The following is a 7,947-nucleotide window of genomic DNA, read 5'->3' on the forward strand; positions in this document are numbered from 1 at the left end:
GAAGTAGAGAACTGGAATGGGCCTTCTCTAGTCCACAACGTAGAGAACTGGAATGGGCATTCTCTCGTCACAACAGTAGAGAACTGGAATGGGCATTCTCTCAGTCACAACAGTAGAGAACTGGAATGGACCTTCTCTAGTCCACAACAGTCCATCAAACTGTCAATGAATATTCAGAATGAATATAAACCCTTTTATTTGTAGGAAAATTACATCCTTATCCGGATCACTGTCATCTATTTATTTTTGGAATCACATCAAAACTACTGAACTACATATATTCATTAATTATATCTTGAAAAACATAAAACATTTTGGTCATAAATTTCATGAAGCCTTATATACTTTCAGTGCATTTTTAATTTGCTAACGTGCTCATGCTAGTCATCAATTGCTTCACCAGCACATGATCGCATTATTGAAGACATCCCCCTCTTTACCCCACGTGCCCCTGCGTCTGTCCACGGGAAGAGGAAGGATATGAAACACACACTTCCTCCTCGTTGGGCTTTCTACCCCAAACCAAATCATTTAAACATAAGATCAAATTTGTCATCCACTGTGGCCTAGTCACCTGTCATCTGGATGAGATAGAAAAACAACAGGAAGCTCCATGGAGAGTAATGTACTGTACTCGTCTCTACCTCCAGCATTGAAGCAGTCAGAGGCAATGAGCTGGTCTCGTCCTTTATGTATTTGCACCATCCCTCTAGAGTGAAACAGGGAGAGTTTTAAAAAAGAAGATATTTCAGTACCAAAGATCGATGCTATAACTATTGTATAAAAGTCAACCACGGAATGAATCTATCAAATTKTTATTCTTATTTTATAACTGCACAACCCTCTCTATCTGAGGCCTAACATGACTAATAGTAGTTGGAATGTTTAAAGGGGGGTTAAGGGTTAAATGAATGAGGTAATGGAAGAAGCTCTGCACTGTGCCCTGGGCTTTAGCCTTCTCCTCAGTATAGATTACTGTGTCACCTCTGAACTCGTACCTCTTGTTTAGCCAATGGACTGAGGTCACTTTCAGGTCTATCCCTACAGCTAGCCAGGTGTCCCTCCTGTGTCATCGCTCCGGTTCCCAGGAGCGGATTGGTTATATTGTGGCATTTAACCTTTGACATTTGGTCCCTTTGACCCTTTGTTGTAAAGCTGTCAAGGTCAGTATGAAAATGGAATATCTCACATAACTGAAAGATGAAGTCAGTTACTCACTTTCAAACTCTATGCGTGTGAGAGCCTCCTAAATTGATTTGACAGACGATCCATATAACAGGTAAGACCTGGCTATTCCCCAGGGCCTGGTGACCCATCATAAGGAGGTTAAAGGTAACTCCCCCACCCATATACCCCCCCCCCCCACACACACACACCTCCTCACCTCRCACCTCACCAACCCCACAGACCCTCTCACCTCACCGACCCCACAAACCCTCTCACCGACCCCACCGACCCTCTCACCTCACCGACCCCACAGACCCTCTCAACTCACCGACCCCACAGACCCTCTCACCTCACCGACCCCACAGACCCTCTCACCTCACCGACCCCACAGACCCTCTCACCTCACCGACCCCTCACCCCTCTCAACTCACCGACCCCACAGGCCCTCTCCCCTCACCGGCCCCACCGCCCCTCTCCCCTCACCTCACCGACCCCACAGACCCTTTCAACTCACCGACCCCACAGACCCTTTCACCTCACCGACCCCACAGGCCCTCTCACCTCACCCGACCCCACAGGCCCTCTCACCTCACCGACCCCACAGGCCTTCTCACCTCACCGACCCCACAGGCCCTCTCACCTCTCACCTGGTGGAATCCGAGTGGCTGTTGTGTCTAAAAGCATCTGCTCTCTAAAACTGATGCAGTGTGTGAGAGTCACCTTTCATTCCCCTTGACACCTTATGGTGAACTAACACTGAATGAACTGATGGACACGACAAGTCTGGTTAATTCATCAAAAACAGATAGCAGGAATGCAGTAGAGGCAAAATGGTGGAATGGTAGAGAGTTATTTTCACAGCAAACTTGAGCCACCAATGTGCAGCTTGTGAAATAAAGGAACATAGAGCTGCTGATTGGTTAGGACATGGAGATTCAAGGCAGGCCTGTGTTACTGTCTTTACCATCATCATCTCCGCAGGATACTCATTCATTTAATAATGCTGTACTTTACTCTCCTCGTGCTGTCTTTAAAGTTACCAGACAAGCATCTCTGAGGAAATGTCTGAATTAAAATGGGCCAGCTACAAACCCTGTCAGTATTGACTATTTTAATGCATTATGGAATCAGAGTCTATACCATAATGTTACCATTGGGGAAAATTCCTTTTGGAAGTTTTGGAATCTCTCCCATTGTTCCAAAAGAAACTGGGGGTTGCATATGGAAGCAGGAACGGCAGGAAATGACAGGCATTCTTTGTGGAAGATTCAAAAATAAACTTGGGTCCTCGCTTCCTGCTGGAGTAGAGGGGGAAACCAGAAGACAGGAGCGGGTCTGTCTGCTGTGAAATGAACTCTAGAACCTTTTAGGTGACGTTTTAGTCCTTGTTAAGTCACTTGCCCTAATTTTCCCTGTACACTTATACGAAGTATAGTAGCAGCCTAATGGATATATTGAATATTCCGTCTGGATCAGTTTGAAAGCCTCTTTMCTATCAAATCAAGTGATACTCCATGTGTCTACATGTTTGGACATTTTTATAGTCATAGACCTTCTATGATTCTGTTAAGCAGTAAACTTATAGTTCCTATTGGTTTAATTCCAGTAGTAGAACTACCCCCATTCACCCCCATTCGTCCTCTTTCGTCRTTATTTGTCTCTCATTTTCCTTACTGCATAGCTCCATCTGTATGTTACTTTATGAGGTGTTACAGTACAGTATRGTAGCCAAGACATAGCTGGCTGTAAGTTATACACTGTAAAGCTTTACATTCAGTTGGTGGTTGAGGGAGGAGCCTCACCCCTCCTAGTTTCACAAACCCCTCTGGTGCTGCTGAGCTGCCAGGAAAGTTAGTGTAGAAACGAAAGAAGAAAAACGTTTGACTCCCTTTTTTCACTCTCAATGTCCTCAGTGACACTCATAACTAGAGAGAGAGTACGTGTGTGTGGGTGTGTCTGAGAGAGAGAGAGAAAGAGAGAGAGTACGTGTCTGTGGGTGTGTCTGAGAGAGAGAGAGAGAGAGAGAGAGAGATATTGCTTTGGTGAAGACTGGTGCATTTCTACTGTCAAAAAAGGTACATTTGGGCATTCATAAGCAACACAAAATGCTTTTCTTTACATTAAGAAAACCTTTAAATACAGCTGGCCATAGTCCTGAATCTGAAGCTCCTGTACCATTCATTGTCATTCCATACTGACTACATGGACACATGGTTTACATGGAATAAAATGTGTCTCACCTTTCTCCTAACCTGTTCCTCCGAACATGGTGGTACGTAATTTGGATGAATAAGCTGATTCACATAAGTCTCTCTCGCGCCGAGCGTCACTACAGCACCGAAAGCAGCACGCACGCGTCACACCGCACACACACACACACACACACAACACACACACAACACACACATCACACACACACACAACACGACCACACACACACACACACACACTAGCGACACACACACATCACACCACACACACACACCACACACACACAGCACACAACACACGACACTTTCCCTCGATTGTCTTCATTCCTCCTGTTATTTCGTCCATCTGTGCCGTGATAGGGGTAATAGAACATTGCCTGTTAGCTATTACGCTCCATGTCCGGGTAGGGTATAGTTCGCGTGTATTATTCGTCGCATTGTGCGGTAGGTGGTGGGAATAGTTCCTGCTTTATTTACGTCCATTGTGCCGGTAGGGTAATAGTCTTGATATTTACAGTCCATTGTGCCGGTAGGGGTATAGTTCCTGTTTTTTACGTCCCATTGTGCCGGTAGGGGTAATAGTTCCCTGGTTATTTACGTCCATTGTGCCGGTAGGGGTAATAGTTCCTGTTATTTACGTCCATTGTGCCGGGTGTAGGAGGTAATAGTTCCTGTTATTTACGTCCATTGTGCGGTAGGGTAATAGTTCCTGTTATTTACGTCCATTGTGCCGTAAGGGTAATAGTTCCTGTTATTTACGTCCATTGTGCCGGTAGGGGTAATAGTTCCTGGGTCTTGACCAGCGTAGCGCGTGCGGTCCACGGTTCCTTCCATCCTCCTCCAGACAAAGGATTTGCCTTGAGGAGAAGGATAAAAGAAACGGCCTTGCAGCACTCCTTTTTACAATGGCAGCCTCCTTGTAGAGCTTGTGAGAACAATGGCCCTTTCCCGCTCCCACGTTAACAAGCCTGTTTGTGTGTGTGTGTTTGTGTCCCATGTGTGTTTTGTGGTGTCAGTGAGAGAGAGAGAGAGAGAGAGAAGAGGAGAGACATGTCGCCTGTCTGTGTGTGTGTGCATGTCGTGTGTGTTGTGCATGTGTGTGTGCATGGTGTGTGTGCCTGTGTGTGTGTTGTGTGTGCTGTGTGTCGTTGTGTGTGGTGTGTGTGTGTGTGTGTGTTTGGTTGTGTGTGTGTGTGCGTGCGTGTGATAGATATAGAGTGAGCTAATCGTACGTAGCATTTAGCCTTTAGAATGCTAGGTGAATTCTGTTTGTTTTTGTTAGGCAACAATCAGGCTTGCTCCGGATAATCATGAGCATTTGCTTTCCACCTGTTGGTTCCTGCGTCAGATGTTCAGTCCTTACTTGAAGATTCTCCGCAGGAGCCTTGCTATTGTTTTGTGTCTTGTGGTGTTGTTGGTGAGTATGTGGTGAAGGAGACTGGGAAATAAAACCTGTGGTATGAACAGTCTGGCTTACACTATCAGCCCCTACTCACTCAGCTAAGAGAATCCTTATCAAAGCGTTTGTATAGCACATCGCATATCCATAATGTCGCAAAGTGAGTTTAAGTAGAAAATCATTTAGGGCACTAATCTCAATTTACACGATAGAAAAGACTAATCATCAGCTAACAGCCAGTTAAGTGTTTGTTATCGTTCGAGTGCATATACAAGGATCCAGTAATATCAGATGTAATACAAATACATGACATCCACGTCTTAGCAGCCAGACATTACTGTTTGTTGTTCCTGCTGTCTGTGTCTGTCTTGTCGTCTGTCTGTGTCTGTCTCTGTTGTCTTTGTCTGTCTGTTCTGTCTGTCTGTCTGCTGTCTGTCTGTCTGTCTGTCTGTCGTCTGTCGTCTGTCTGCTGTGTCTGTGGTCTGTCACTGGCTGTCATAGTCATGTGCCCTGCTCTGGTCCTGTTCATGGTCTGTCTTTCTTGCTCTGTCTGCTCTGTCTGCATGGTGTGCGCTGGTGTGTTGTCTGTGCGTGTGTGTGTGTGTGTGTGTGTGTGTGTGTGTATTACAGTAGCCTTTGGGGAGGGTCAACCACAGGAGTATTTTATGATCACAGACAACCTTCAGTCCTGAGACAACCTGAACCTAAAGACCTCTCTCTTCTGGCCCTCTTCTATAACATCACGAATTCCTTCATTTCCTCTGGCCAGCCTTGGGTGGATGTAAACCACATAGCTGAACAGTAGTTGTCTGTCAGGGTCTCTTTTCTGTCTGTCTCGCTGCCACCCTGGCCCCATCCGGAGCCAGACGCTACAGATGTCTGAGTTTTCASTGCTAAAATGATTCAYATCTCAAATGGCACCCTATTCCCTATATATGGCACTACTTTTAACCTGAGCCAAGAGTCTGATAGTTTGGCTATAATACGGAAAGAGGCAGGTGGGTGGTTTGCCTATAATATGTCTATTAACCCACATCTCTGGCTTACACACAGTCAATGAAGAAYAAACATATTTAGTAACTGCTTAAGACTGAACAGGCCATGTTCTGGGAMCTGTTGATGTCTTTTGTTTTATAGAGAGCCTCATGTTGCTGAGGAGAATGWGTTGGAGGCCTCAGGTAAGAGGACATTCACATTCAGCTGGTGATCTGCAGCTTTTCATGAAGCACGACACAACATTCCCAAGGGTTAAAAAGGTCAGAGGTCACAGGGCCAATCACACGGCGGAACGAACGCAGTGACCCTCCTCCTCCGTTATAGTTAGTGATTATAGACGTTTAACATGGACTGACACTGTTTCCTTCGATAGATAGCTAGAGAGACTAACCCCTCTGTATGATCAAAAAATGCCCTAACAGTGGAAGGAAATGTACATTGAACTGAAACAGGGCCCTTGTCTTGCGTGTTGTGTGCCACAGGCAATAACATTACCACATGTTTACAAAGGCCAGACCRTCGTTAGGTAGTCAACCATCACACTGAACCATTCTCTCCACTCTCATCTGATTATGCCACTGTACTGTATCTAATGGCCGCAGTACATGTAATCACTCTGAGTAGGCCTAGTGCATAAGAAAGAAGGCAACTGTTCAGTATATAATACATGGATATATTTAAGGGGCTGTAACAAGGTACTCCAGAACAGAAAAGCAGTTTTCAGACTCTTATGAGAATACTAAAAGGGTATCCAATGCAGTTATTTATTTTTTAAATGTATTTTTGGAAATCTAGTTTTGGGTAATTGGGCATATTTAAGAGACTATTACTGAAAAAAAAAATGTTTAAACACCACATCCAAAAAGCGGCCAATGTTTTCACATTCCCTTTCTGTGGGATGTGATGTCTGCTTGTTGTGTGTACTATGTCTGAGTGAGGCTCTTCCAGACAGACTGTAGGTCCGTAAGTCTGGAAGTCATTATCAAGAGATGTATACAGTGTATTGGACATACTGTTCGGACATACATTAAAGCTTCACCCACGGCACACCACCCTAGACAGACCAGTGGCGCTTCCTGTTGTATTTTCATTGACTGGCCCTCAGGGAAGTGTTTTTAAGACTTCCTGCTTGGATGTACCATAACATCGGTGGAGACGATGGTCATTGCTGAAATATAAAACAACTGGGTGATTTGATCCCATTTGATCAGAAATGCTCATATTAATTCACATCTTTCTGTGTCTCCCTTTAGGTTCCTACAAGAATCAGCCATCGGAGAATCCGCAAAGAACATTTCAAACTGAGGTAATTCTTCCCAGGACAGATACACAGGACTGGTTTCCCGGGCACAGATTTAGCCTAGTCCTGGATATAAATCATTTTCAACTGAGATTCTACCATTTATCTCTGTTTTTTTGGGGTCCACGACTAGGCTTAATCTGTGAAACTGCATCTTAAAGTATAAAGGCTTGAACATGCAAATAGCCATATATTGAAATGTCTTGTAGACAAAACAAAAGGCTGACCTGTATGCATTCATTATTCAACAGTAACGAGACATACTGTAACACATTCTTTTGCTTCTTGTTTTCTTTCCCTCAGTGTTTTTGTTTGCATAACACCCGCATAGATGCACTGGGTTATCCTCCTGACTATCATTATGCCTTGAGTTCATTTAGCCGTCATTTATCGTTTCCAGCGAAGAACAGTAAGAATAAATACCTCCCTTCCTGCCTGAAATGTAATAAAAGCCACATTTGTGGAGTTTTTCCAAGATGGCCAACGTTACAAACAGAGGCTTTTATTTACTCTAGCAGCTGTGTGTGTGCTCAAGGGGGTGATATAGCTAACCCTCCTAATGAGGGACAATGCTGCAGGCCATACGAGTCACAACAATTACATGGATCAAGGGTACACACAGACACACACAAACACACACATGCTTGTAAAACTATGTTGATGAAGATAGAGATAAACCTGAAAATAACTATATAATTTACACCATAGGCAAAAACAGCAGGGGCTCTCCTTGGTGAAGCCTTATCGCAGGATCCAACCCATGTTTGTTATTTCTCCTCTTTATGAAGATGATTGTGCTCTCTCTCTTATGCCACGTCTATACAGGACACTTTGCCTCTCAGACGCAGAGCTTTAAGAGGGGGGGGTGGGGGCGT

Source organism: Salvelinus sp. IW2-2015, linkage group LG32, assembly GCF_002910315.2.
Source record: "Salvelinus sp. IW2-2015 linkage group LG32, ASM291031v2, whole genome shotgun sequence".
NCBI lineage: Eukaryota > Metazoa > Chordata > Actinopteri > Salmoniformes > Salmonidae > Salvelinus > Salvelinus sp. IW2-2015.